This window comes from Triturus cristatus, chromosome 1_2, assembly GCF_964204655.1.
Source record: "Triturus cristatus chromosome 1_2, aTriCri1.1, whole genome shotgun sequence".
NCBI classification, from domain to species: Eukaryota; Metazoa; Chordata; class Amphibia; order Caudata; family Salamandridae; genus Triturus; species Triturus cristatus.
Window position 1 is genome coordinate 673,877,379 of NC_140580.1, and position 13,179 is coordinate 673,890,557.

Genomic DNA, 13,179 nt, shown 5'->3' on the forward strand with positions numbered 1-13,179 from the left:
AAAGTTTGCCAATTATGGTTACCTGGAAAATGGCAGACATTACATATCGGAAGGTCTTGCTTGATATTCTCCTTATGCTACACCAATTTTGGCTATACCACCCTCCTCTATGCTCTGGTAGGGTCTACGCTATACTAATTTAGAAAGCATAATATTAGATCAGTTTAATTGTACGTCAAATGTTCAGCAGCGGTCCGTGCAGGTAACAGCGGTAGGGCGATAGGGCAGCGTAAAGGGGGATTTCGAGGGACGATGCCGAGGGAAATCTATTATTTATATAATTTACCCTCTGCATCAGCCCTCAAAATCTCCCATCACTCGGCCCCACCTCCCCACCGCTGTTACCTGCACGGACCGCGGCTGCTCATGTTAGAAATTCCAGGTATTGGAAAGCAGGTATCCCTTAGCAAATTGATAATTTCTTGAAATCTTAAGACTAATGTTATAGAGGGGTTGGGCACATTTTTATATTTATTTACATGTAATGAATGATTTGGGACTAATGTGTCCAGATGGGACATTATGAGGCAGTTACAAGATTTTCCTTTGTGGGTTAATGCTTTCATACATGTGTCAACAGTACCTCAAGCGTGATAATGAATGGATTGTTTTTCATTGTTGGCTGAAGAGCACTTTAAGCACTGAGTACTTGGGAATTGTTAGACCTGGCATCTTTGGTGTGTTTTTCTCCTGTCATTTTTGGCTTCTGACCTTCTATTTCAGAACTCTCTGCACTTTACCTCTGCTGACCAGTGCTAAGGTGCACGTGCTCCCTGTGTACATTGTATTTTGTAATTGGTTATCCAATAGTGGCATATTTACTTTACTAGTAATTCCCTAGTAAAGTGCACGAAGTGTGCCCAGGGCGTGTACATCAAATGCTACTAGTGGGCCTGCAGCACTGATTTTGCCACCCACAGGACTAGCCCTGCAACCATGTCTCAGAACTGCCACTGCAGTGTCTGTATTGGAAGTTTTGAATTGTCACTTCAACCGGCAAGTGCAACCACTTGCCAGGTCCAAACCTTTACTTTTACTTCATGTAAGGCACCCCTAAGGTAGGCCCAAGGTAACCCCATGGGCAGGGTGCAATGTATTCAAAAGCTAGGACATATACTGTTGTGGTTAACATTTCCTGATAGGGAAATACCGCTAATTCAGTTTGTCACTTTTTCAAGTACTATCTCTCCAATAGGTTATCATTGGAGCTCCTTTGTAACCTCTTAAAAGTGTAACTTCCAATTGGGAAGAGATAGAGATTTGGAGTTTGGGGTCCCTGAACTCACAACATATTTTAGTGAAGCTGGTTTTCAAACTGCGTGTTTGAAAATGCCACTTTTAGAAAGTGTAAGAGACTAGAGCGAGATGCACTAGACAGGGTCTGCACTACTCTGAGACTCAAAACTGAGTAAAGAACGAGTTAAACGTCATTTATCAATTTAACAAAACATTGAATTATATTTATCATCAATCCATCAGTTATCATTTATAGATGAAAGTAGTAATTCATCATTTCTTCTTAACAAAGTGTTATTTTATTCACACTTTTACCAAGGTCAAAGCGAGCCAAAAAATCATGTTTACAAAGTTCTATAATACATATAATATAGCTTGATCTTCCCAATGCATTTCGGGCGCAGTATTCGCCCTTCTTCAGGGGGTATCTGGAAATGAAACATCAATCAGTCATATACAAAATCATTAAAGGATTCACAACGCAAAAGCTATAAGGAAGGCAATTCTGGCACCACACGGGTATTAGAACAAGATGAAAACTAAAAAACTGAAGCCACGAAGTTACGTCACCAACGAGTTGGTGAGAATTCTAGTAAGTATATACAAAGAGGAGGGGTGGTCCCAAGCAGAAGAGCAACACGATAGGAAGCGAAAGGGAAAGTGAAACACCATGTGCAGATGAGCATAATCACACGTAAAAAACGTGAAAGAGTTTAGACCGTCACCAAACCAGAAAAGCGAATAGTTACCTGAAAAAGCTAATGTTACTGAAGCTGTCCAGAAATTGTAAGCATAACAGGGAACAATCTAAAGAAAATGAAACCTGTATCTTAAAAAATACTCAGAATGAAATATGAGGCTTTTTAAGGCGTGAAACAAACTTGAGAGGGCTTACCGGAAGTTCTATCAACCCTAGCGGACACAAGAAAACAGTCGATGACTGTGTTTACAGACGCGAAGATGCGACACAGTGTTGGAGAAGACAAGAGCCTGTGAATAATGAAACGGGGAGTTGAATTCAACACTATGTTCGCTAAACGGGACTATTAAGTGTTTTAACAATGGTCGCCCATGGTACCTGGAGGTTTCTATCCGTGTCTGTAAAAAGTAGTCCGTAGGTTCGTGAGACAGCGAGAAGTCACCCTCGTGGATTCCGGTGAGATACAGGTGCACGAGTGGAAATCACAGTATGAGAAAGCGAAGAGAGGTTTATAAAGCGCAGGGCCGGGAGAGGCCATATTGGGTTGGGAAATGTGTTCAATCAAACAGGAAACGAATCGGAAAGTGAAAGAGGCCAGTGTTGAAAAGCGCAAAGGAACAAGATGTGAAAACCAAGTGAGAAAACAGAGTGAAAAAACACACCTATGAAAAAATACACCTATGATTTAAAGTATCGGCATAAAAAGTGCGTAACAAGTTTTGAGAACAATAAACGGAATCCTACCTATTTACAATCTAATAAAAGATAAAAAATATAATATTCCCTAAAGTGACATCCTGCCTGTTTACAATATACATCAAGGAAAGGTGCCAACAATATCTCTAACAGTAAAAGTCTTTCTATTGGCATCCTGCCTATTTACAATCTAAATGAAAATGGAGAATCTACCAATATGTCTAACGAATGGCACCATCACACATGTGGAGTGTAGTAAATGCATGAATGAATACAAAAATCTTTATTGACAACTAAAGAAGTGATGTTGACAAGTCTCTGAATATAACGTAATGTATCCTAACTGTTGCAGGTATGCGTGTGAGTGTTTAAAGACAAAAAGAAGTGGGATATGCTGTATGTAGCAAAGAGTCCACGAATATATGAGGGAAAGGTGGGGTGAAACAGTGATGGAGCAAACCAAACTCAAAAATGGAACAAAATAAGAATATAATAATGCTCTAATGCAAAATAGGGGCTACTATGTCCCCCCCTTTTTTTTTGAAATTGCAAGACAGAAGTGCTTACAGGAAGCATGCAAATTCAATTTTATCATTGAGACCCTTGGGACTCAAGGTATTAAGATACCGAATCCAGAAGGACTCCCTTTGGACAATGAATTTGCTCATGTCACGATCATTACAGCATTTGATGACTTCAATCACACTGAATTTAAGTTGAGCTATCGTGTGATGTGAATCGCACCAATGACTCGCCAATGGTGAAGATGTAGATTTGGTGCGGATGCGACTTTTGTGCTCCGTAATGCGAGTGCGTAAAGATCTCTCAGTTTTGCCTACATAATATAGGCCACAAGGGCATCGAATGATGTAAATAACATTTGGGGTGTTACAATTGGCAGTAAAGTTAAATTTGACCGGCTTGCCCGACCAAGGGTGAGCCAAAGACACACCTGTAATAACATTATTACAGTGTGAACAGTTGTAACATCTAGTCATCCCTTTAGGTGCCACATCAGTGATGTGTTCTCGTTTTTTCAGAAGTTCCTTCAGATTATTAGAGCGTTTGTATGCAAAAAGCGGTGGATCTGTGAACAAATTCCCAAAGTCTGATTCAGTCTGCAATATATCCCATCTGGTGAGGATCGTTCTTTTAATAGCAGGTGAGAGGGTCGAGAACTTGGATACGTAAACTTCCCTGGTTTGAGTGGGTTTGATACGTTTCTCAAGGAGTGTTTGTCGAGACACCTGATTCAAGCGTTGAACTGAAGATTCAATAAGTTTTTTGGGGTAACCACGTGCCAGGAACTGAGTTTTAGTCTCTTCAAGAGTGGTGTGAAATTGTGAGTCATCAGAGGTGATACGTTTAATTCTCAAAAATTGAGAATAAGGAAGATGTCTTTTCAGTGATTGCGGGTGAAAACTGTCATACAGTAACGTGTTGTTGCGGTCTGTGGGTTTTTTGAACAAGGAGGTGGCCAGATGGTTGGATGATAGTTCTATGTGTACATCAAGGTACGAAATTGAATGTTTATCCAATATGTGTGTGAACTGGATTCTAGGATTAAGATCATTTAGAGCTGCAAGTTTTGATTCCAATACCTGTCTGTTGCCTTGCCACATGATAAAAATATCGTCAATATATCTACGATAAATGACGAGATTATCTGTCCATTCACTATCATTAAGGATGTTCTCCTGTTCAAATGTCATCATGTAGATGTTTGCGTAGCTGGGAGCTCCCGCAAAACCCATAGATGTTCCGTGGGTTTGGAGGAAAAATGTATTTTTCCATTTGAAGTAACTGTGAAATCAACAAAAGTGTAAGAGTTCCAAAAGAAAAATTTTGTTGGCATGAATGGTCTCCATTTGGAGAAGTGCCCATTCAATAGCTTCAATGCCCTCAGAGTGTGGGATCGAAGTGTATAAGGCAACGACATCAACTGTAAGTAACCAAATGTCATCAAAACTCTGAAGATTGAGGTTATTGAGTATTTTCAAAAAGTGTGTGGTATCTTGTACATACGTTGACCCAGCCTGAACAAATGGTTGCATGAAGTAATCCAAGTATCGACCAATGGGGTCGTGAATAGAATCACACCCTGATACTATTGGTCGAAACGGTGGATTGATGAGACGTTTGTGTATCTTAGGGAGTGCGTAGATGACTGGTCTACGCGGATGTTTGTTGTACAAGAAATCGTATGTTTTGGTATTGATCCACCCCATATCTTTAGCATGTTTAAGAATGGTGGTCAAGATGTCCTGAAATTCAACTGTAGGGTCCGATTGTAATGGAACATAAGTGGACTCATCAGACAGCATTTCATTGATTGCAGATTCATAAAAACTTGTGTCCATTATAACCAATGCGCCACCTTTGTCGGCCGCTTGGAATGTGAGGGAGGAGTTGTTCCTCAGGCTTTTCAATGCTGTTTTGTCCTGTGGTGTCAAATTCTGATGTTTTTTAGAAGGTGTACTAAGATGTGATAAATCATGTTTAACCAGTGATTTAAAAGTATCTAATACTTTATGCGAAACGGGGGATACAAAAGTGCTCTTGGGTTTAAATTCCTTGTATTCCATCTCACTCGTTATCGGAGCGGAGACAATTTGGGTAGAGAAGAAGTATCGCAATCTTAGTTTTCTCATGAATTTGTAGAATTCAACCTCCGATTGAAATGGAGTAGTGTGGTAAGTGGGAACAAAGGATGTTCCCTTATTAAGAAAAGCGATTTGAGAGTCGGACAAACTGGAGGAAGAGATGTTCACCACTAATGTTTTTTCTGTCTCCTGCCTGTGCTTTGTGTTTTTGTACTTTCCGCTACCTCTGCGAGTTTTGGTGGGATTGAATCGAGGGAAGATTGAGTCGTCGGTGGACTGTTGGCTGCTGGGCTTATTTCTAAAAAAGAAACCTTAGTGCTAGAGGTTGATGGAACTGCTGAAGTCCCTGATTCACTTGCAGAGGGTACTGGAGGTCTGGTTAAACGGGTGTCACTTACCGAAACTACGCTTTCCTCAGATGAAGCGTCTCCTGATTTAGCAAATGTACGTTTCTGGGCGTAAACTTCCGCCCAGGAATAAACTTCATCGAGTTTATAGTCAATAGTATCCCGCCTAAACTTGCGGACCTTGCGTTCGTGGATTTCCTTGGCGTAACCATCCAGCTTATTTTTAATAATTTCAAGGGAGTGTGACCAATCTTCTCCAGTCATATGTTTTTTTAAAGAGTCTTGTAGTTCAGAGATTTCTGATTCAAGATCAGCCAAGACTTTAGAAAGTTCTTCCACAATCAACAAAATTAAGTCTAATGAGCATTTATTGAGTATTGAGTACCACTTTTCCATAAATTTCTTATTCATCTTAAACATCATGGGCCTTAGTGGAAGTCTCAGCCCTCTCGGGATCCTGCTGGCTTTGTGGTACTGTACTAGAGTCGTGGCATGCAGTCGCTGATTGATTTCGCGGCGCATCAAATATTCTAATTGTCGTAATTGTTGCGTAGTTGAGCCCTGTGTGGCGTCAAATGTACGAGCCTCCCGAATGAGACCGTATATTTCTTGTGCTTCAGTGTCAGTGTATGCCTTAGTATCCGCCTTGTTGGCGGTGAGATTGAGAATGTCCTCAAATGACATGTTGAGTGTGGTGCTACGGTTAGCTGTTGTAGGTGGAAGTTAATGCACTAAATGTGGGAGAGGAATAGACAGCTGGCGTGCACTCAAATTTTTGAAATAGTACCAAATTTAGAACATTGTTCAAAGACTTAAATTATACTTGGAGTGCTGTCCCTGAGGTGGTTACACCCGCCACCTAAATTCATAAGCGTAAGAGACTAGAGCGAGATGCACTAGACAGGGACTGCACTACTCTGAGACTCAAAACTGAGTAAAGAACGAGTTAAACGTCATTTATCAATTTAACAAAACATTGAATTATATTCATCATCAATCCATCAGTTATCATTTATAGATGAAAGTAGTAATTCATCATTTCTTCTTAACAAAGTGTTATTTTATTCACACTTTTACCAAGGTCAAAGCGAGCCAAAAAATCATGTTTACAAAGTTCTATAATACATATAATATAGCTTGATCTTCCCAATGCATTTCGGGCGCAGTATTCGCCCTTCTTCAGGGGTATCTGGAAATGAAACATCAATAAGTCATTTACAAAATCATTAAAGGATTCACAACGCAAAAGCTATAAGGAAGGCAATTCTGGCGCCACACGGGTATTAGAAAAAGATCAAAACTAAAAAACTGAAGCCACGAAGTTACGTCACCAACGAGTTGGTGAGAATTCTAGTAAGTATATACAAAGAGGAGGGGTGGTCCCAAGCAGAAGAGCAACACGATAGGAAGCGAAAGGGAAAGTGAAACACCATGTGCAGATGAGCATAATCACACGTAAAAAACGTGAAAGAGTTTAGACCGTCACCAAACCAGAAAAGCGAATAGTTACCTGAAAAAGCTAATGTTACTGAAGCTGTCCGGAAATTGTAAGCATAACAGGGAACAATCTAAAGAAAATGAAACCTGTATCTTAAAAAATACTCAGAATGAAATATGAGGCTTTTTAAGGCGTGAAACAAACTTGAGAGGGCTTACCGGAAGTTCTATCAACCCTAGCGGACACAAGAAAACAGTTGATGACTGTGTTTACAGACGCGAAGATGCGACACAGTGTTGGAGAAGACAAGAGCCTGTGAATAATGAAACGGGGAGTTGAATTCAACACTATGTTCGCTAAACGGGACTATTAAGTGTTTTAACAATGGTCGCCCATGGTACCTGGAGGTTTCTATCCGTGTCTGTAAAAAGTAGTCCGTAGGTTCGTGAGACAGCGAGAAGTCACCCTCGTGGATTCCGGTGAGATACAGGTGCACGAGTGGAAATCACAGAATGAGAAAGCGAAGAGGGGTTTATAAAGCCCGGGGCCGGGAGAGGCCATATTGGGTTGGGAAATGTGTTCAATCAAACAGGAAACGAATCGGAAAGTGAAAGAGGCCAGTGTTGAAAAGCGCAAAGGAACAAGATGTGAAAACCAAGTGAGAAAACAGAGTGAAAAAACACACCTATGAAAAAATACACCTATGATTTAAAGTATCGGCATAAAAAGTGCGTAACAAGTTTTGAGAACAATAAACGGAATCCTACCTATTTACAATCTAATAAAAGATAAAAAATATAATATTCCCTAAAGTGACATCCTGCCTGTTTACAATATACATCAACGAAAGGTGCCAACAATATCTCTAACAGTAAAAGCGTTTCTATTGGCATCCTGCCTATTTACAATCTAAATGAAAATGGAGAATCTACCAATATGTCTAACAAATGGCACCATCACACATGTGGAGTGTAGTAAATGCCTGAATGAATACAAAAATCTTTATTGACAACTAAAGAAGTGATGTTGACAAGTCTCTGAATATAACGTAATGTATCCTAACTGTTGCAGGTATGCGTGTGAGTGTTTAAAGACAAAAAGAAGTGGGATATGCTGTGTGTAGCAAAGAGTCCACGAATATATGAGGGAAAGGTGGGGTGAAACAGTGATGGAGCAAACCAAACTCAAAAATGGAACAAAATAAGAATATAATAATGCTGTTAGAGATATTGTTGGCACCTTTCGTTGATGTATATTGTAAACAGGCAGGATGTCACTTTAGGGAATATTATATTTTTTATCTTTTATTAGATTGTAAATAGGTAGGATTCCGTTTATTGTTCTCAAAACTTGTTACGCACTTTTTATGCCGATACTTTAAATCATAGGTGTATTTTTTCATAGGTGTGTTTTTTCACTCTGTTTTCTCACTTGGTTTTCACATCTTGTTCCTTTGCGCTTTTCAACACTGGCCTCTTTCACTTTCCGATTCGTTTCCTGTTTGATTGAACACATTTCCCAACCCAATATGGCCTCTCCCGGCACCGCGCTTTATAAACCCCTCTTCGCTTTCTCATACTGTGATTTCCACTCGTGCACCTGTATCTCACCGGAATCCACGAGGGTGACTTCTCGCTGTCTCACGAACCTACGGACTACTTTTTACAGACACAGATAGAAACCTCCAGGTACCATGGGCGACCATTGTTAAAACACTTAATAGTCCCGTTTAGCGAACATAGTGTTGAATTCAACATTCAACTCCCCGTTTCATTATTCACAGGCTCTTGTCTTCTCCAACACTGTGTCGCATCTTCGCGTCTGTAAACACAGTAATCGACTGTTTTCTTGTGTCCGCTAGGGTTGATAGAACTTCCGGTAAGCCCTCTCAAGTTTGTTTCACGCCTTAAAAAGCCTCATATTTCATTCTGAGTATTTTTTAAGATACAGGTTTCATTTTCTTTAGATTGTTCCCTGTTATGCTTGCAATTTCCGGACAGCTTCAGTAACATTAGCTTTTTCAGGTAACTATTCGCTTTTCTGGTTTGGTGACGGTCTAAACTCTTTCACGTTTTTTACGTGTGATTATGCTCATCTGCACATGGTGTTTCACTTTCCCTTTCGCTTCCTATCGTGTTGCTCTTCTGCTTGGGACCACCCCTCCTCTTTGTATATACTTACTAGAATTCTCACCAACTCGTTGGTGACGTAACTTCGTGGCTTCAGTTTTTTAGTTTTCATCTTGTTCTAATACCCGTGTGGCGCCAGAATTGCCTTCCTTATAGCTTTTGCGTTGTGAATCCTTTAATGATTTTGTATATGACTGATTGATGTTTCATTTCCAGATACCCCTGAAGAAGGGCGAACACTGCGCTCGAAATGCATTGGGAAGATCAAGCTATATTATATGTATTATAGAACTTTGTAAACATGATTTTTTGGCTCGCTTTGACCTTGGTAAAAGTGTGAATAAAATAACACTTTGTTAAGAAGAAATGATGAATTACTACTTTCATCTATAAATGATAACTGATGGATTGATGATGAATATAATTCAATGTTTTGTTAAATTGATAAATGACGTTTAACTCGTTCTTTACTCAGTTTTGAGTCTCAGAGTAGTGCAGTCCCTGTCTAGTGCATCTCGCTCTAGTCTCTTACACTTATGAATTTAGGTGGCGGGTGGAACCACCTCAGGGACAGCACACCAAGTATAATTTAAGTCTTTGAACAATGTTCTAAATTTGGTACTATTTCAAAAATTTGAGTGCACGCCAGCTGTCTATTCCTCTCCCACTTTTAGAAAGTGGGCATTTCCTTGCTTTATCATTCTGTGACGCTGCCTGACTGTGGAATCCACGTCTGAGGGAGGGTGACAGTTGGGCTGTTTGTTCAGTCACTCTAGACAGCCACACAAAGGGAGCTAAGATGTGCCCTGAATATCCTGATGGCCCATCAGCAGGCTGATTGGTAATCCTGAGCTAGAGTGGTGGGAGGAGTTGTCACTGACACCTGAGTAGGGATGTGCCTATCCTCACACAAAGCTGTCTCCACCCCCCATAGTGTTGTGTAGTTCCTATTAAAGGTATACAGGTTCTGCATGTTTAGACAAAATACACTGTAGGATTTGTGTCAGACTGACTCTGAACACCTCCACCGGGTATGTTGTCCTTTTGTACCAACTAGCTCACAGTGCCACTAGAATCTCCTCTTAACAAGGAGAGAATAGTTCCTGGCAACCATCGAACATGACAACCCTGATCCCTCAGGAACGTGGAAACAATGTGCAACCTTTCGCTCAGTCACTCGTGCTTACTGTCTCACAGAGATACACAGAATAAACAGGCAACAGAGAATGAAATGAAGAACTTGTGTAAAACTAAAAGTTGGATTCAAGAGGTAGTCTGTACTACACAACAAATAACAATAAAGGGAGTAGCCATTATCATCAAAAGAAATCCTGCCATATCAGTGGAGGGTTTTAAGGTAGATAAGATGAGAAGATGGGCCATAGTCAATATTAGATGTCATATGCACAAATTCACAGTAGCAGGATACTATGGCACTAATCTGGAGGATCCAGCCCCGTTAAGGGGGTTATTTTTGAGTTACTGAACTTCCCAGCCCCCTTAATACTGGCAGGTGATTTTAATCTGGTTTTGGACCCAGTGATGGATAGGTTGTTAAAGAGCAGAGCACTGCAGAATTGTAAAATGAGATCTTCGTTAAAAGCGCTATGAAGCAGTTAGGTTGGATAGATATATGAAGAGATAGAATGGGAAGTAGGAGAGGATAAACCTTCCACAACAAAACGTATGGCCATAGGTCTAGATTAAACTTCTTTTTGGTTAGTTTGGAGTTGAGGAAATGGGTGAAAGATGTAAACCACTTAGGGGGACACCTGACCGATCACTCGGCAGTCGTGCTAACTCTGGAACTTCCAACCAAACTGACCAACAGAAGATGGACCTTAGATCGAGCCATCTTGCTAGAGGAAGATGTGATCGAGCAATTAGCTACAGAAACAAAGAACTTCTTCTTGACCAACATGGAAAGTACCTCAATATAATTGGTATGGGATGCCTATAAAGCTTTTTTGAGAGGCTGTATACCATCAATTCAAATTGTTAGACAGAAGAAATATAGAGTAGAGGTAGAAGAGATAGAGGGCAAAATTCAGAAGTTAGAGCAAGAGCTTATTGACCAGGGTGATAAGGCGGCTGAGGATACCCATAGGGACTTACAATCTCTTAAAATAGAATTGGCAGGGGTGCTAGATGCAAGGCTGAAAAAGAAGTGGCAGGCTAGTAACCTTGCTCACTTCGAGTATGGGGAAGGCTGTGGGAAGCTTCTAGCTTGGAAGACCAAGCAGGAACTAGCAAAAAGTAATATAAAAGAGGTAGATTGGGATTTCTCTGGAAATCTACTCAAGTGCCCCACAGAGATCGAAGAGGCTTTTCAAAAGCATTTTGAAAAGGTATATAGAGAGGATCTAACCCCGCAAGATGAGGCAATAGGTGCCTGGTTAGACCAATTTCTTTTAAATAAAATGAGTGAGGAGAGGTCTGGTAATCTCAACAGCTCGATAAGCAAGAGTGAAATCAAGAAGGCAATAGAGACAGGGAAAAGTGACAAGGCGCCGGGACCAGACGGCTTGCCGGAAGAGTTGTATAAATCTTTGATAGACGTTCTCTCTCCCGTTTGGGAACAGCTATTTTCCAACATTTTCGAAAAAGGCGGGAATTTAGCTCCCTCGTGGTTGGAAGCTACTGTGGCTCTAATTCTAAATCCATCTAAGCCACCTAGGGATTTTGACTCCTACAGACCATTCTCTCTGCTTAATCTTGATTACAAGATCTTTGCCAAGATTTTAGCAGAGAGGTTGAATGGAGTTATAGGAGGTCTTTTGCGTGAAGATCAAAAAGGCTTTGTTAGGGGGAGATGGATCCAATATTTAACATATAATCTGATCGGAGCAATAGATCTAGTGACACATACAAATTACCAATGGCTATTATTTCACTTGATGCCACAAAGGCATTTGATCGAGTCAATTTGGTCTATTTAACTCGTGTATCGAGAAATGCAATTTGGGGGAAAAGTTTTGTAGAGCAGTCTCTTCGATCTACCAAACCCCTACAGCTAGAAATCTAGTAAAGGGGATTCTCTCCTCCCCAGTTGAAGTTCGGATGGTAACAAGGCAAGGGTGTCACCAATCACTGCTCTTTAATTTATATATAGAGCCTCTGGCTGAAAGCATTAGACGGCATGTCAAAATACTCTCTTTTAAGTATAAAAGCTGGGAAAAAAAGGTATCTCTATATGCTGATGATATGATGGTGTATACATCTGACCTTGTCACAGCAATTCCAATCATATATAGCACAACAATATGGCCGTATTTCCAGTAATGAGATCAATGAGTCTAAAACTGAGTGTATGGTTTGGAACTTGAATGTCTGTCTCCCCATAATAAAAAGAGAAATAAGATATCTGGGTATCAGGATCACGCAGAATATTGAAGACATCACAGATACCAATTTACGTAGAGTTGACAAGGAAATTTCCAACTCTCTAACGAGTTGGGCCTATCTACCTTTGACACTAATAGGCAGAGTTAACATAGTAAAAATTATGCTTTTACCAAACCTCATATTTCTATTTCAAAATATCCTCTCAGCATTTAAAGAGGGGGGTTTAAAGAAACTTCAGGCAAAAATCAATACCTTTATATGGGCCTCTAAAGGTACTAGAATCCCATGGAAAAAGCTACGGAGAAAGAAAAACAAGGGAGGTTTATGCACGCCTGACCTGGTTCTTTATGCATGGGTATTTTTAATGAGGGCAGGGAAAATGCTTATGAGTGAACCAGATAGCTCAGATATTGTGAAAATGTTCAAAGAAATGCTGCAAGATATAAAGGAGGAGATCAAGCCTTTGTATACAAATTTGGAGACCCGAGGTTTTTTAAGAAGGTACGACTAAAGATTCTAAATGCCTAGCCTGTACTTGGTTTAAAATCAGAAAGCTATTGAAAATCGGCTGCTACAGTGCAATGGCGCCTATTTGGGATGCTCCAGGCTCACCGGAGTGGACTAAGGATGCTTTGGGAACTCCACTAAAAACAGCTGGGATATTATGCTGGGCACAACTTATTCC